Source organism: Erinaceus europaeus, chromosome 10 (assembly GCF_950295315.1).
Source record: "Erinaceus europaeus chromosome 10, mEriEur2.1, whole genome shotgun sequence".
Lineage (NCBI taxonomy): Eukaryota > Metazoa > Chordata > Mammalia > Eulipotyphla > Erinaceidae > Erinaceus > Erinaceus europaeus.
Window position 1 is genome coordinate 91,858,076 of NC_080171.1, and position 18,455 is coordinate 91,876,530.

General features: G+C 40.9%; 1 long non-coding RNA gene and 1 pseudogene across 1 annotated transcript in view; both read left to right on the forward strand.

Moving 5' to 3' along the window:
• LOC132540908 (uncharacterized) overlaps positions 1-10,671 on the forward strand; it is a 34,945-nt gene extending 24,274 nt beyond the window's left edge. The window contains exons 2-3 of the long non-coding RNA XR_009552083.1: positions 3,965-4,060; positions 10,489-10,671. This is a non-coding gene — a long non-coding RNA (uncharacterized LOC132540908). The remainder of the gene's footprint in view (positions 1-3,964; positions 4,061-10,488) is intronic.
• A 4,679-nt stretch (positions 10,672-15,350) lies between these two features.
• LOC103118727 (chromatin accessibility complex protein 1-like) lies at positions 15,351-15,871 on the forward strand (annotated as a pseudogene).
• The last annotated feature ends 2,584 nt before the right edge of the window (positions 15,872-18,455 follow it).

Genomic DNA, 18,455 nt, shown 5'->3' on the forward strand with positions numbered 1-18,455 from the left:
GAATAAGGACTTCAATGTTTAAAGATTGAAAAACATATAGTCAGAACTCACTACTAGTATTAATATTGCTAATATTGTTACAAAGGCAGTGACATCTGAAGGTGATGTAATAAGGAAAAGACATATAAGCTGAGTTATGACAAGTAAGTAGGAATTTGAGTAAATGTTAGGCAGGAAAAGTTCTCTAATTAGAAACAACAGGCAGTGCAGCTTTGTGAAGGAGCATGGAATATTCAGGCAGCATAATAAACCAGTCAGGAACAACTGAAATACTTCCATCAAGAGGTAAAGGGATGGAGGGTCAGGAGATGGCTCAGAGGGCACAGTGTATGCCCTACCAAGTCCCTGGCATTACAAGGAAGCATCATGACTGGCACCAGGTAAACAAGGGAATCCCAGGGATGGTAGAGCAGCAGCATTCTGGTGGCCATCAGGAGATAGTTCATCCAGTAAAGTGCAAGCCATTCCATGAGCAAGGCCCTGAATTCAAGCCCTGGCACCACATGGGAGCATCGTGTTTGGTAGAAAAATGTTTTAGTGTTTCTCCCTTTCTATGTATGTATCTCCCCCACCCCCCTATTCTTTTTCTTTTCTTTTTTTTTTTTCCTCCTCCAGGGTTATTGCTGGGCTCAGTGCCTGCACCATGAATCCACCACTCCTGGAGGCCATTTTTTCCCCCTTTTGTTGCCCTTGTTGTAGCTTCGTTGTGGTTATTATTATTGCCCTTGTTGACGCAATTCGTTGTTGGATAGGACAGAGAGAAATGGAGAGAGGAGGGGAAGACAGAGAAGGGGAGAGAAAGATAGACACCTATAGACCTGCTTCACCACTTGTGAGGTGACCCCCTTGCAGGTGGAGAGCTGGGGACTCTAACCAGGATCCTTAGGCCTGTCCTTGCACGTTGCACCATGTGCGCTCAACCCACTGTGCTACCACCAGGCCCCTTCTCCCCCCACTTCCTAAAATAAATAATAAAGAAACTGGCCTGGGGAGGTCACTCAGTGGTATTACACAAATCCCTGGATTCATTCCTGGCATATATATATATATATATATATATATATATATATATATATATATATATAAAATCTTTATTTATTTGATAGGGACAGCCAGAAATTGAGAGTAAGGGGGAGATAGAGAGGGAGAGAGACAGAGAGACACCTGCAGCCCTGTTTCACCACTTGTGAAGCTTTCCCCTCTGCAGGTGGGGACCAGGGGCTTGAACCTGGATCCTTGTGCATTGTAACATATGTGCTCAACCAGGTGCACCACCACCTTGCCCCCTCCCTGGTATGTTTTTAAAAATAATAAATAGGGAAAGGGTAGATAGCATAATAGTTACGCAAACAGATTCTCATGCCTGAGGCTTCAAAGTCCCAGGTTCAATTCCCTGCACCACCATAGATCAGAGCTGGTAAAAATAATAACAATAATAATAAATAGAATCCAGGGAAATGACTCAAGCACAGGACTTGTATGCCAAAGGCTACGGGTTCAATCTCCAGTGCTACATCTGTCAGAGTGTAAAATAAAGTAAACTCACATAAAATAAAGTAAACTTAAAAATGAATAAAAGTATAAGTATAATATATAAAGTAAAATGAAAATTGTTCCACACAGGCAACTCAGTGGTATCAGGCCAATGAGAGACCATGGACTTATTCTTCCATACCCCATAAGAAAAGAGATAAGATGAGTATCATCAAAGTCTCAGCTAGAAGCTTAGCAAAATATTACCAGCTGGTAGTAAAGACCTAGTCTGGGGCAAGATGAACTTCCTGAAATCCCCTTCCAATTGTCTTCAAATAAAAAATCATAAACCAAGGAACCCAACACACCCATCCAAAAAGATTTGTGTATACCTACATTCATAGCAGCACAATTTGTAATAGTCAAAACCTGGAAGCAACCCAGGTGTCCAACAACAGATAAGTGGTTGAGCAAGTTGTGGTATATATACACAATGGAATACTACTCAGCTATTAAAAATGGTGATTTCACCGTTTTCAGGCCATCTTGGATAGAGTTTGAAGAAACCAGGTTAAGTGAAATAAGTCAGAAACAGAAGGATGAATATGGGATGATCTCACTCACAGGCAGATATTGAAAAACAAGATCAGAAGAGAAAACACTAAGTGGACTGGAGTTGGTGTATTGCACTAAAGTAATAGACTCTGGAGTGTGTTGGGGGAGCGGGAGAGTGCAGGTCCTGGAAAAGGATGACAGAGGACCTAGTAGAGGTTGTATTGTTATGTGGAAAACGGAAATGTGATATATGTACAAACTATTGTATTTACTGTTGAATGTAAAACATTAATCCCCCAATAAAGGGGAAAAAAGACAGATGAGCAGTACTCTGGTAAAAATAAAACAAAACAAAAACAAATAGACCCACAGTCCTCTCACCTTTACCTCCTATTCATTCTGCAGTGGGAGGACAGATGAAGCTGCTGTCTTCAATTGGTCTCTGCAACTGCCTCCCTCAAGGAAAATCTTTATTGCCAAAACCAAGGTCCCTTGTAGGCTCTGCCTCTGCAGTACTACTGGTCATACAACCCATTCAAGAAATTGATCTCCTAGTTCCAGCGATACCATGTTCTTATGATTTTCTCTGGGAAAAAAAATAAAGTAAAAATTTAAAAAGGGTAAATTAAACCTCTTGGGGGTAAATTCACAATCTGGTGGTCTTATAAACTATCTACTCTTAAAAAGAAGCCTCTGTGACTAGCCGATCAGTCATTGTCTACAAATGAAATTGAAGACTAGCCTTCAAACCTCTTATTTGTCTTCTCTGGAGTTACAGAGGCTTGGGTTTGACTCCTGGCACAGCCTTGGTATTTAACATAGCAAATCCCTTGTACCTCTTATCTCTCAGCTTTGTTATCTAAAATGATTACACTTTACACAGAAATCGCTAAACACTCTGCACCTGGTGCCCTGCAGGTACTCTACCTTTGAGAAAGAAGTGATCTGCTTTTTTTGTCAAAATGCACTGCTGAGTACGGCCCACACACTCCCTGGGAAGCCTCATGAGCTCAACCATGGTGTGGAGGACTCACAAAATACTGTTTTACAGATGCCATCCTGTGCCTTGCTTTTTTTTTTTTTTAATGAATAGTAGGTTGTATCAGTGTCATCTTCATTCCTTTTTGTTAATTCAGCTATAATGTACATCACATAAAATTATTCTTTTATAGTACATAACTCAGAGGATTTTAGTATATTCATATAGTTATGTAGCTATCACTACTAATTTTGGAACAATTTCATCATTCCATAAAGAAATCTTGTGGTCTTCAGCAGTCATTCCTTATCTCCCCCTCTATCTGTCCACTCAGTTATCTTCTACCTAGTAATTGCTTATATGCTATTGTTTAGCTCAACGGATTTGCTTAATCTAGACATTTCATATAAGTTGAGCCCTACAATATATGGCCTTTTGGGAAGTCTGGCGGCAGTGCAGCAGGTTAAGTGCAAGTGGCACAAAGCGCAAGAATCCCAGTTCAAGCCCCCGGCTCCCCACCTGCAGGGGAGTCACTTCACAAGCGGTGAAGCAGGTCTGCAGGTGTCTATCTTTCTCTCCCATCTCTGTCTTTCCCTCCTCTCTCCATTTCTCTCTGTCCTATTCAACAACGATGACATCAAGAACAACAATAATAACTACAACAATAAAACAACAAGGGGAACAAAAAGGAAAATAAGTAAATATCTAATATATATATATATGGCCTTTTTGATTCTGGTACTTAAACTTAGCAAAATGTCCTCAAGTTTCATCGACAGTTCCAAATGAACCAGAACTTCATTCCTGTTTACAGTTGAATGATACTACGTGATATGGGTAGTTCATCACATTTTGTTTATTAATTGCTGGGAATTTTAATTGTTTCTACCTGGATATTACATATAATTCATATTATTTGTTTTATAGGCTTGTTTATTTCTTTATTTTACTTGATAGGACAGAAAGAAACTGAGAAGTAGGAGATAGAGAGGAAAAGCGAATGACAGACAACCATAGCATTGCCTCACCACTCATGAAGCTTCTACTCTGCAGGTGGGGACTGGGGATTTGAACCCATGTCCTTGTGCATGGCAACATGTGTGTTCAACTGCATCTACCACTTTTCAGACCACAATCTTTATTCTTTTTTTTTTTCTTTTTTATTTAAGAAAGGATTAATTAACAAAACCATAAGGTAGGAGGGGTACAATTCCACAGGATTCCCACCACCCAATCTCCATATCCCACCCCCTCCCCTGATAGCTTTCCCATTTTCCATCCCTCTGGGAGCATGGACCCAGGGTCATTGTGGGTTGCAGAAGGTAGAAGGTCTGGCTTCTGTAATTGCTTCCCCGCTGAATATGGGCGTTGACTGGTCGGTCCATACTCCCAGTCTGCCTCTCTCTTTCCCTAGTAGGGTGTGTCTCTGGGGAAGCTGAGCTCCAGGACACATTGGTGGGGTCTTCAGTCCAGGGAAGCCTGGCCGGCATCCTGATGACATCTGGAACCTGGTGACTGAAAAGAGAGTTAACATACAAAGCCAAACAAATTGTTGAGCAATCATGGACCCAAAGCTTGGAATAGTGGAGAGGAAGTGTTGGGGGGGGTACTCACTGCAAACTCTAGTGTACTTCTGCTTTCAGGTATATATTTTGCAGTAGTTTACGGATACATGTGAACATATGCTCTCTCACACAAAAACTGGTGTATATCTAGGTTTTGGGACTTTGTTAGAAAGTGAACCACCTGAGATGGAATTAGAGTATACTATGAAAGGAAAGGTCTCACCCAAGTAATGAAGCTGAAGGGTTGTCATTCCACACGTGAAGTCTCTGGACACAGTCTGAAGTGAAGCATGTTGAGGTGGCAATTGTTGTGTTGGTTAGGTTATGATCGGCAGATGCAGTATTATTTGATATGGATTGGGAGAGGCATACGGCATACGGGAAAGTGGGCCCTATCCAATGGTTCCAGGACTGGGGGAAGTAGAGGCTCTATAGTGGAGATGTGAGGTTCTTGCTGTCTTAGGGTTCAAAAAGACGATCGATAGTTAATGTTATCATCACATTATTTGGTAATTGGGTTAACTTTGAAAAGTCCTTTTGTTAGGGTTTGCTGTACAGTACCCAGTATCTTGTATATAGCTGTGCTATTGGTTGCTTCTGATCTACTTGGTCTAGGCTTTTGAGAGAGTCTGCATATCAATTACACAGCCTATACATTAAAAAGATTCAGTTTGTGTTTTGAAAAACTTTGGGACATACAATTAATTTTCCCCCTCTCATATTAATTAACTAGTGATTTATATGACTACATTTTACTAGGAGTGTACATAAACACCATTCCCACCACCAAAAGACTGTGACCCATCCCTCCCACCCACTCCCACCCCCCACTGGCCCAGGAAGCTGCATGTCTACCCCTCACCACAGGGTTTTTACTTTGGTGCCCTACATAATCTTTATTCTTTTAAACAGTTGTATAGCAAACAGATCATTATTTGTCTGCAGCACAGTTTATGTATGCATTTTTTTTTGCTAATGTAAAACATGAAAGCAAAAATATATTACTACAACATCCTTCTAGTCTTCCACTAGAGGCAGTCAACACTTAACCCATTTCCTGAGGAAATTATCCAACCAAAGCAAAAACAAACAAACAAACAAACAAAAACCCAAACATATTGACCAAGATATTAATTACAGCAATTTTTACTGTAACATAAAAATAGGTGTTACTTGGAGCCCATAATATTTTTACTGTAACATAAAAATAGGTGTTACTTGGAGCCCACAATATTTTTTTATGAACTAATGCACATCAGTAAAAATGATAGTTTTGAAGGTAATGTATCAATAACTGCGTTGCTAATGATCATCTTAAATAGATGAAATAAAATAAAAATTAGCAAAATATTATCACTTGGCAGTACCGATTTTTACAATAGTGAAAGATGGGCCTGGGAAGCACAGCCATGCCCTCTAGCCTCAAGTCCCATTCTTACATCACCACAATGAGAAGATGCTAGGCTTCCTCCCTAGGGGGCTGCCTGGGGACCACTACCACCCTGTTGTACAAAGAGTGCCATGAAAGGATCTTCTCAAGGAGACAGGAAGACTCCTTCCATGTGACAAAGGGAAGCAGCAGCCACAGTGCCTTCCCTAGGTCTGGGAGGTCCCAACTCCTTGGCCTTTAAAGGATGTGTGACCATGATAAGAGTCACAGATTAAGTTCACTTTGGAGCTGTGGAACCAGTCATTCATGAAGGTAATGGATGACTTGTGGTGATGGGTACCTCCTGGACTTCCTGTAAGCTGTTAGAGCCCTTTTCCTGCATTCAGCATCTGGGATAAAGGTTGAGTTCTACCTAATTGGAAACTTTCCAGAATAGTGACTGCAAATAATTTCAACTGCAGAACTGAGGATGCATTTTACTGAACCATTCCTGAAAACTTTCTCTCTCCCTACTTTTTTGACATAATATATAAGTCTACCTAGTTCATTTAAACAATTCCCCTTTGTTGATCTTTAGGTTGTTTCCATTTTTTAGCATTGCAAATAATTTCTCTGTTGTCATAATCTGTGCTACAACAATACACACACAGTGCAGCAAAACCAATAATATACATGCAGCTTTCAAAATGTCAACAGGAAAATTTTAGTCCCAAACGAGTATGTTGGTCAGCAGTTTATTTTTTGTGTGCTTATAGTTGCAGTGAGGAACCTTTATTTTGCCAAAGGTCATTTGACTATTTATAACATCATTCAAAGACCATGCAAAATTACTAATTTAAAAATTAACACTCGTTATGGCTATGAAAAAAAGCACCTAGATTTGTTAATTTTTGAGTCCCACCTGTGATTGCTTTGGCAGGACCAAATAAGCTGGCTGGATGTTCCCCACTCCTGATCTAAAGAGGAGCAGTGGTGTAGTGCAGGCAAGTTTTTGTCACCATCAAGAACCCTGGTAACAAAAACTAACAAACACCCCAAAACAAACTTCAGTAAGTGTGGGCTAATACTACTGTATAACACAACAGGCAAGTTGGAAATGTGTAATGCATGTTTAGCAACCGCCTACAAAATTTCAACATTGTAAGCACTAGAACAACAGGAATTATTTGCTCACTGTTACGGGAATCTGGTGTGTTGAAACTGATACATCTCGACACTGGCTAAATTCTGGGCAACTTTTTAAAAAAATTTTTTATTTAAGAAAGGATTAATGAACAAAACCATAAGGTAGGAGGGGTACAACTCCACACAATTCCCACCACCCAATCTCCATAACCCACCCCTTCCATGATAGCTTTCCCATTCTCTATGGCAACTTTTTCTTATGTGTCTATGTGTGTGTGTAGGGAGAGGGAGAGGGAGAGGGAGAGGGAGAGGGAGAGGGAGAGGGAGAGGGAGAGGGAGAGGGAGAGGGAGAGGGAGAGGGAGAGGGAGAGGGAGAGGGAGAGGGAGAGGGAGAGGGAGTGGGAGAGGGAGAGGGAGAGGGAGAGGGAGAGGGAGAGGGAGAGGGAGAGGGAGAGGGAGTGGGAGAGGGAGAGGGAGAGGGAGAGGGAGAGGGAGAGGGAGAGGGAGAGGGAGAGGGAGAGGGAGTGGGAGTGGGAGAGCGAGAGGGAGAGAGAGAGAGATCACAGCACCAGAGCTTCCTCCAGGGGCATGGCACTACTTCCCACATGGATCACATGTTTGACAAGACAGGTGCCCTAGCCTATCTCTTCACCCTGTGATCGTTATTTTTGAAAGAATCTGTCCTCATCTAGTGGAATAGGATTTTGTACATCTGCTTGACTTGAGGTTTTAAATAATCACATTATCATGAACTTAACAAATGTACATTGCAAAACAGTTTGAAAAAGACTAAGAACATAAACCAGGAAGTAAAAAACCACTGCCAAGGTCTGGGTGATGGTGCACCTGGTTGAGAGCACAAGGACCCATGTTCAAATCCCCAGTCTCCACCTGCAGGGGGAAAGCTTCACAAGTGTTAAAGTAGGTCTGCAGATGTCTCTCTCCCTCTCTAGGTCCTTCTTCCCTCTTGATTTCTGATTGGCTATCCAATAAATAAATAACTATAATTTTTTTAAGTCACTGCTAATACTACTTATCCAGAAAAACCATTACCACTTTGGTGGATATTTTAAGTGTGTGTGTGTGTGTGTGTGTGTGTGTGTGTGTTTTATCTCTGAGCAATTTTAAGCCAAAATTTGGAATCTAGACAGAAATGTCATTTTACAATGTTCCTTTTTAAAATTTCCTTATTGGGGGATTAATGGTTTACAGTTGAAAGTAAAATACAATAGTCTGTACATACATAACATTTCTCAGTTTTCCACATAACAATTCAATCCCCACTAGGTCCTCCTCTGCCATCATGTTCTAGGAACTGAACCCTCCCTCCACCCCAGAGTCTCTTCCTTTGGTGCAATACACCAAACAATATGTCTTTCTTACTCAATATATTATTAGAATTTTCATACTGCTAACATCCTTCAAAAATATAATTCAAATTAATATGTAGTAGTCTGTCTAGTTCATTTAAACAATCTGCCTTTGTTGGATCTTATGTTGGTTCCATTTTTTAGCATTGCAAATAAAACTTTTTTGGCTAGCTTTATTATTTTTTTTTACAAGTGACTACCCACATTTCTGTATTTCCCCCCTTGGGCTAAATTTGTAAGGTTTTTGAGCTGTGTCCTCAAATTGCCCTCCAGAAACCTTGCAAAAATTTACACCCTCATTAATCATCTTTGAGAGTGGACTTTTCCTCGTTCTCTCCCCATCATTGGCTAGGACTGTTTCAAAATGAACTTTTCAATAGTATGTTACCACATTTTTACAAGCTGATATTGTTTCCTTCAGGACAAAAGGAACAGAACTGGAAGTGATTATGCTTAGTGAAATAAGTAAGGAGGTGAAAGACAACTACCACATGGTTTTGCTCTTATGTGGAATACAGATAGTTGAAATACATAAACTTGCTTAAAAAAAGAAGAAGAAAGATAAAAAGAAAGGAAGAAAGAAAGAAAGGAAGGAAGAAAGGAAGGAAGGAAGAAAGAAAGAGAGTATCCAAACTGTCTCTGACTTTGTGATAGCTAGGGGTGGGGGGCATATAACTTTGTGCTGGGTGTAGTGTAGAAGTAAACCTCTACAATCTTATAATTCTTCATTAAATCACTAAAATATGCTGATGTTGTAGAGGAACAATATATAACTTTGATTTTTAATGCACTTCCTCTTTTATTGAGGCATGTTTGACATATAACATACCAGCTTCAGGGTGATGGTTCACCCAATAGAGCCCTCACTGGTCCCCACCTGGCGGGGGAAAGCTTTGTGAGTGATGGAGCAGTGTTGCAGGTATTTCTCTTTCTCTCTGTCCCTCTATCCCTCTGTATCTCCATCTCATTATTTTTTTTAAAAAAAAGGCTCCAAGGCTTCAGTGATAACCCTGTTGGCAAAAAAAACTAAACTAGCAATAACAGATAGTAGGTTTTGGTGGACAGTAGAATGACTCAGTAATCATACTTATTGCAAAATACTTATATGCCTTGTTAACATTCATTGATGGGGACCAGGCAGTAGCACACTGGATTAAATGCACATAGCGTGAAGTGCAAAAACTGACTCAAATATTCTGGTTCAAGCCTTCGGATCCTCACCTGCAAGAGGGTCGTTTCGCAAGCAGTAAAGCAGGTCTGCAGGTGTCTACTTTCTCTCCCCCTCTCTGTCTTCCCCTCCTCTCTCAATTTCTCTCTGTCCTATCCAACAGTAACAGCAACAACAGTGGGGAAAGAAATGGCTGCCAGGTGCTGTGCATTCACAGTGCAGGCACTGAGCCTCAGTGATAACCCTGGAGGCAAAAACAAACAAACAAAAAAAACAAAAAAAACAATTCATTGACATGCATAGTTCAGAGACAAAATTTTTCAGATATATTTTAAATACTTTTAAAGATTATTCTTCTTTGATATATATTTATTTTATTTGATAAGACAGAGAAATCGGAAGGAGGAAAGGGAAGAGAGAGAGAAAGACACCTATAACACTGCTTCCCTGCTCATGAAACTTCCCCCATTGCAAGTAATGGAGGCTTGAATCTGGGACCTTATGCTCAACCAGGTGTGCTACTATCCTGCCCACAAGATGAAAATTTAAAAGATCTTCTTTCTTAGCAACTTTAATGAGCCCAGTTCTTAGTCCACCGTGCCACCTCCTGGACCTCTTAGCAACTTTAAATGTGCAACATGGTACTACTATGTATAGTCATTAAGGAGACAATATATTTCCATGGTTTTTAAAATTTGGCTCAGGCAAAAACTAATAAAGTCATGGCCCCTATAGAATATACCTAAAATAGACCTACTAGCTATTTCCAAAACGGAGACCCCAAATCTTCATCTGCAATATTCCAGCCTTTAGGTTCATGATTAATTAAAAATTTGTATGGGTTTATATGTTAACCCTTTCAGCCACCAGGTTCCAGATGCTACCATGATGCCAACTAGACTTCCCTGGACAGATGATCCCACCGATGTGTCCTGGAGCTCCACTTCCCCAGAACCCCGCCCCACTAAGGAAAGAGAGAGACAGGCTGGGAGTATGGACTGAGTTGTCAACGCCCATGTTCAGCAATTACAGAGGCCAGACCTTCTATCTTCTGCATCCCATAATGATCCTGGGTCCATACTCCCATGGCATGGGAAAACTATCAGGGGAGGGGATGGGATATAGAGCTCTGGTGGTGAGAATTGTACCCCTCTTATCCTATGGTCTTGCTGGTGTTTCCATCTTATAAATAAATACATTTTTAAAAATCTGCATTTATTTATCTATTTATTGGACTCAGTGAGTCTCGAATTCATAATTTCATTGTTCCTAAGTCAACCTTTTTATTCAGACAGAGAAAAAGAAAGGCATACAGAAAGGAAGAAATAACATAGCACCTGAGCTTCCCCCAATGCTGTGGCCACTCCCATGTGGTCCTATAATTCAAATGTGAGCTGTGCAAGGCCAAGCATACACATTACTGGATGAGTTATCTCTCTGGCCCTTATTTATTTATTTTAATGAGAAATTTCTACTTTTTGACACCCTACATCTGATTCACTTCTAGCAACCACCACTTTGTTTGTTATTGCTATCAACTTTTTGATGTTGTTTTACATTTCACATATAAATGACAGTGTAAAATACTTATTTGATTTATTTTACTTTATTAGTAAAGTCCATCCACATTCTTGCAAATGACATGATTTCCTTACATTTATGGCTGGATAAATACATTTTTAATATATTTATATACCTTACATTTTTGTGAATCCATCTATTAATGAACACAGCTGCTTTTTGTGGTTTTTAAGTAATGCTTTTGTTTACTTCTGGCAAATATGCAGCAGAGTTGTTGGGTCACAGGATAGTCTTTTTAATTCTTTTTTTTTTCCTTTTCTTCTTTCTTTGAAAATAGAAATAAAGGAGTAGGGCACCAAAGTAAAAACCCTGGGGTGAGGGTAAGGGTGAGGGTGAGGGTGAGGGTGAGGGTGGATATTTGGCTTCCCGGGGTGGCAGGGGGGTGGAGTGGTATGGGACACAGTCTTTTGGTGGTGGGAATGGTGTTTATGTACACTCCTATTAATTTGTAGTCATACAAATCACTATTTAATTAATATGAGAGGGGAAATATTGATTGTATGTCTCAAACTTTTTAAAGCACAGACTGAGTCTTTTGTAATACATAGGCTGAGTCTTTGATATGCTGACTCTCTCAAAAGCCTAGACCAGGGAGAACAGAAGCAACCGGTGGTACAGCTATATACAAGATGTTGGGTATTATACAGCAAATCCTAACAAAGGGATTCTTCAAAGTTAACCCAATTATCAAATAATGTGATGAAAACAATAACTATCTATTGTCTTCTTGAACCCTAAGGCATCAGGAACCTCACATTTCCACTATAGAGCCTATATTTCCCCCAGTCCTGGAACCTTAGGTTGGGGCGTAATTTCCTGCATGCTTCTCTAAATTCATACCAAATAATATAGCATCCGCTGATCCCAACCTAATCAACACAATGAGTACCGCCTCAGCATGCTTCACTTCAGACTGTGTCAGAGACTTCAGGTATGGAATGACAACCCTTCAGCTTCATTTCTTGGGTGAGACCTTTCCTTTCATAGGATTCTCTATTTCCATTCCAGGCTGTTCACTTCCTAACAAAGTCCCAAAACCTAGATATAGACTAGGTCCTGTGAGATAGAGCATTGTTCACACGTATCCATAAACTAGGGCAGAATATATATACCCAAAAGCAAAAGTACACAATAGTCTGCAGTAAGTACCCCCCAACACTTCATCTGCACTATTCCAGCCTTTAGGTCCATAATTGTTCAACAAGTTGTTTGGCTTTGTACCAGGTTCCAGATGCCAGCATTATGCCGACCAGACTTCCCTGGACAGACAACCCCACCAATATGTCCTGGAGCCCCACTTCCCCAGAGCCCCACTCTACTAGGGAAAGAGAGAGGCAGACTGGGAGTATGGATTGACCAGTCAACGTCCATGTTCAGCGGGGAAGCAATTACAGAAGCCAGACCTTCCACCTTCTGCATCCCACAATGACCCTGGGTCCATGCTCCCAGAGGGACAGAGAATGGGAAAGCTATCAGGGGAGGGGGTGGGCTACAGAGTTCTGGTGGTGGGAATTGTGTGGAGTTGTACCCCTCTTATTCTATGGTTTTGTTAATGACACCTTTTTAAAATAAAAAAATAAAATAAAAAGTTTTTTAAGTAAAAAAATAAAATAGAAATAGAAATTGAGAAGGAAGAGAGGAAGGGCCGGGTGGTGGCACACCTGGGTAAGTGCGCATGTCATGATGTGCAAGGGTGTGGGTTTGAGCCCTGGTCCCCACCTACAGGAGGAAACCTTGTAAGTGGTGAAGCAGTACTTAAGGCATCTCTCCATCTCCCCCCCCATCTCCTCCTTCCCTCTCAATTTCTGGGTGTCTCTATCCAATAAATAAATAAAGTTAAAAAAATTTAAAGAGAAAGAGGTGAAGATAAAAGGGGAACAGAAAGAGACACTGCAGCACTGTCTCACTGCTTATGTAGCTTCCCCCTTTGCAGGTGGGATCTAGGAGTTTGAACCTGGATTCTCATTCAGTTACACTACCAGGTGCACCACTGCCCAACCCCTTTCTATTTCTTAGTTATTTGTTTATGTATTTATTTTATTTGATAGGACAGAGAGAAATTGAGAGGCAAGGGAGAGAGAAAGAAAGACCTGCAGCACAGCTTCTCTGCTTATGAAGCTTCCTCCCTGAAGGTGGGAAAAAGGGCTTAAACCTGAGTCCTTGTTCATGGTAATATGAGAACTCAACCCAGTTTACTACTGCCCAGCCAGTCCCCCTCTATTTTTAATTATCTGAGGGATCTCCCAGCTGTTATTTGTGGTGGCACCAATTCACATTCCCATAAAACATACATAAGTCTTTCCTCTTCTTTACATCCTCTCCAATATTTGTTATCTCCTGTCTTTTGATAATAGCTGTTCTAACAGATGTGGCATTATATCTCATTGTGGTCTTGACTTGCATTTCCCTGATAATTAGAGAGGGACATTAAGCAATGTTTTATGTATGTGCTGGCTGTCGGCATGTCTTCTTTGAAAAAATGTCTGTTCAGATTTTCTGCCTAGAGGCAGGGTATAGTGTACCCAGAAGACCTCACACCTTGTCATGTACAAGCACCTAGGCCTGAATTTCTGCATCACAGGAGAGTACCATGCATGGCACTAGAGAAATCTCTATAAATGATAGGGAATGATACTGTGGGGGTCTCCTTCTCTCTGTTCCCCTCTCTGCTTCTCTATCAAAATTATGAAGTATCTGACAGGAGCACTGAAATCATTCAGTGCAAGTTCCTGGTATCACAAAAACAAGCAAAATAGACTTCTGCCCATTTTTATTTTATTATTATTACTTTTCTATTGTGTTATAGGAATATTGTTTCAATTCAGTATTTTTATCATAATGATTTATTCTGACAGAATATAATCTGTGTCTGCAATATTTTATAACTTTGTAAAAAAATGCATGCATATATCAAGTGTGGGAGGAACCATAGAGAAATGTCAGTAGCTGTGTCATAAGCTTGTGACGTAATTCTGTTGTTAAATTTTGTAACTAAAAAATATCCAAGGGCTGGGGAGATAGCACAATGGTTATGCAAAGAGCCTTTCATACTTGAGGCACCAAAAATCCCAGGCTAAATCCCCAGCACCACCATATGTCAGAGCTGAGCAGTGTTCTGGTAAAAGCTAACTAACTAAATAAAATAAATAAGTCTCCATAGCAGATGGCTTGTTTCCCCGAAATTCTTTTTCTTTCTTTCTTTCTCTTTCTCTCTTTCTTTCTTTCTTTCTTTCTTTCTTTCTTTCTTTCTTTCTTTCTTTCTTTCATTCTTCAAAGCAGAGGAGAGACTACATCTCCAAACCTCTTGTGACTGGATATGGTCATTGGATTCAGTTTGTACTTGTAAAGTAAAAAGTAAGCTGTGTGCTTATGTGCTGGGCCATCTCTAACTTAAGCTCTTCATTTTATATGCTGGCTTTCTCCTTTCCCCTTGAGTAGCAACCCTGCTTTGATTTAGCAAATGCTGACTCTCTGGGGATGGCAAAGCAACAGGGACCTCCTGACTTATAGCAGAGTCACCTCACCAGCCTAGTTGATCTAGTTGTGCTTTTGAAGGTGGGAAATGAGCTGCAGTGATAGCAAAGTCTCATACCTGAGGCTCTAAGGTCCCATGTTCAATTTCCAGCACCACTGTAAGCCAGAGTTGACTAGTGCTCTGATAAGAAATGAAAATTAAAAAAAAAAAAACCCTGTAAAACTGAAGAAAGAAAATGATCTGATTATGTCTGAGTCACTGTATTTTATTTTTTTAATTGTCTTTATTTATTGGATACAGACTATCAGAAATTGAGGGGGGAGGGGGATGTAGAGAGGAAGAGAGACAGAGAGACACCTGCAGCACTGCTTAACCTCTAGCAAAGCTTTCCCCCTGCAGGTGGGGGCCGGAGGCTCAAACCCAGCCCCTTGCTCATTGTAACATGAACATGATGTTGAACTAGATGTGCCACCAGCTAGCCCCAGTCACTGTACTTTAAAACTACCATATCTTTGACCTTATAACAGTTGTTAACTATGATTCAAGCAAGTACAATCTCAAACTTCCCCCTAAATTTGAGAACCATTTGTAGACCATTTTACAAATTATGGAGAGATTAGAGGCTGGTAGCAGAGCCTAGAATACCATAAAACAGTGTCTTGTGAAAAGATGGCGGACATGGTCGTTGGCAACGACAAGTGCGGAGAACAGCGGCTCGTGTCGCTGCCCCTGTCCCGCATCCGGGTCATCATGAAGAGCTGCCCTGAGGTTTCCAGCATCAACCAGGAGGCGCTGGTGCTCACGGCCAAGGCCGCGGAACTCTCCGTTCAGTATCTTAGCCACCTATTCCTACAGAAATGGCAGTGGAAAAGAAAAGAAAGCCCTCACTTACCGTGATTTATCAAATACTGCAGAGGAATCGGAGACTTTTCAGTTTCTTGCAGATATATTACCAAAGAAGATTTTAGCTAGTAAATACCTCAAAATGCTTAAAGAGAAGAGGGAAAACAAGGAGGAGAATGGCAATGAAAGTGATGATGACGAAATGGAATCCTAAGTCAAAAAAGAAGTGCTCTTAGATACACAGCGGACTCAGACCCTCCTGGAGAAGCCCCATTGCTGGGATGGAAAAACAGCACTGTGACTCCAGTCTTTATCCTCTACAGAGGTTTTCCCATTCTTTCTCATGCCCCTGCACCACCCAGATCACAAAAGGAAAGCCCCCTACCTAGCAATCCCCTCTCTGCCAGGCCCAAGCAGCAGACCACATCTATCAGGAAAGAGCTGCCTATGCTAGCAGCCACTGCTGGGTCACCTGCAACAGACATAGGCTGTTAGTTCTGGCTGAGTTTTTTTAAATTATAGATTTTTTTTAATCAGTTGTATAGATTTATATATGTATATTTTGAAATGAACTCTTGTAAACAATTAAGTCCAGTTTTAGCAAGATAGTGTATGGGCAGAATGTTACATTTGAATTGTAGTATTTCAGTAAAGTTTGTTTTGTTTGTCCAAACACTTCATCTTATTTAAAGAAGTGTCTTTCTTTTATTGATGAGCTGTACTTTTTTTTTTTTGAGCTGTACATATTTTTACGGTAAGATTCTTTACTAGTTTTGAAGCCCTCAGTTCTTCTAACACCTGGCATATTACCAGAAGCTTTTGTGAAATTGAGAAAGTAAGCATCTCTAGCATGTTCTGTTGCTAGAGAACATTTTCAGGTCAGTTAATTACAGAAGAAAATGTTATTTTGCATAAGTATATTTTTCTTAAAAAGAAAAACATTTTGTATATTGACAATATCTTACAGTTTCTTAACGGGATGCATTGGATCGACCTTCTTGTGGTGCATCCCGAGATGGGGAAACTGACGATCCTTCCTAGCCGACTGAATCCACATGGATCCCCAGTCACTTTCAAAGCCAGCAACAAGCAGCTCCTGACAGCTTTCAACCTGACCTGTTGACTGGCTACGGAAGAAGGGCAAACGCTAGAAGAAGAACTGCAAACTCTAGTGTACTTCTGCTTTCAGGAATATATTTTGCAGTAGTTTATAGATACATGTGAAGATATGCTCTCTCTCACAGAAACTGGTGTATATCTAGGTTTTGGGACTTTGTTAGAAAGTGAACCACCTGAGATGGAATTAGAGTGTACTATGAAAGGAAAGGTCTCACCCGAGTAATGAAGCTGAAAGGTTGTCATTCCACACGTGAAGTCTCTGGACACAGTCTGAAGTCAAGCATGTTGAGGTGGCAATCGTTGCAATCTAATGTATTCTTAGAGCCAAGATATAGGGAGGAGGAGAGACATACAGAGTGACAAAGAGGCACCACAGCTCTGCTCCACTACTCATGAAGCTGCCCTTGTACAAGTACTCCCATGTGGTGCTTGAGGGCTCAAACTCTGGTCCTTCCACATGGTAAAGTGTGTGCTCTGCTGGGTAATCTACTTCCCTGCCATCTTTAACATTTTACAAAAGGCTGGGGAGAGAGAGGGAGAGGGAGACAGAGAGAGACTCGAGCACTGCTCAGTTGCTGCTGTTGCTGCTGCCAAAAACTGACACTAAGACCTCTGAGGACTCAGGCATGAAAGTCTGGTGCACAAAGCATTTCACAGTCCTTGGGTTTAGCTTTCATTTATTGTAACTAGCACTATTCCTAATCTCAAAACAAGGCTGTAAGAATGCACTTTACCATGCATAAAGACTAGAATTCAGGGGCCAGGAGGTGACACACCTGCTCAAACACTCACATTACAGTGTGCAAGGCCCTGGGTTCAAATCCCTGGTCCCCCCAATGCAGGGGAAAAGTTTCATTAACAGTGAAACAGGGATGCAGGTGATTCTCTGTCTCTCTCCCTTTCTCTCCCCCAACCCCTCTCAGTTTCTCTCTGTCTAAATAGTAATAATAATAATAATAGACTAGAATTCAAATCCCCAGTCACTAGATGAGCCCTTGAACCAGAGAAGTTTCATGAGTGATGGAGGCACTGTGATGTCTTTCTGTCTCTCTAGCTCTCACTATCTATTATACTAAAATATCTACATATTAAATACCCATTATGTTAAATAACTTTTTAAAAATATTTGTTTTCCCTTTTTGTTGCCCTTGTTATTTTTTATTGTTGTTGTAGTTATTATTGTTGTTATTTATGCCATCGTTGTTAAATAGGTCAGAGAAAAATGGAGAGAGGAGGGGAAGACTGAGAGGGGGAGAGAAAGTCAGACACCTGAAGACCTGCTTCACCGTCTGTGAAGCCACTTCACTGCAGGACACTGCAGGAGGGGATCCGGGGGCTGGAAGCTGGATGCTTCTGCCAGTCCTTGTACTTCACACCACGTGCGCTTACCCTGCTGCGCTACCTCCGACTCCCGTTAAACAACTTTTATATTAGAAAAGAGTCCACCAGGAGAACTGGAATTTTTAAGGTGCAAAGCCCCAGCAATAACATTGGTGATAAACAAAACAAAGCAATCTACCCCTATAAGACAGCTATCTTTAATTGGTTTTATAGATGATAGAACTAAGAGAGAGATTAAGTGAATTCCCCAAGGTTATAACTATATTAAGTGATGGAGCTTTTTTCCAACGTGTTTTTCTGCCCTCAAGTCCGATCTCAAACACTAAAGTTTTACCCTGTAATATTCCCTTGTCACAAAGCCTAAATTAAAGTCCATGTCTGGGTGGGGGGAGGGGGTGGGTGGTAGCACACATAATACAAACTGCAAGGACCAGCGTTAGGATCCCACTTCGAGGCCCCAGCTTCCTATCT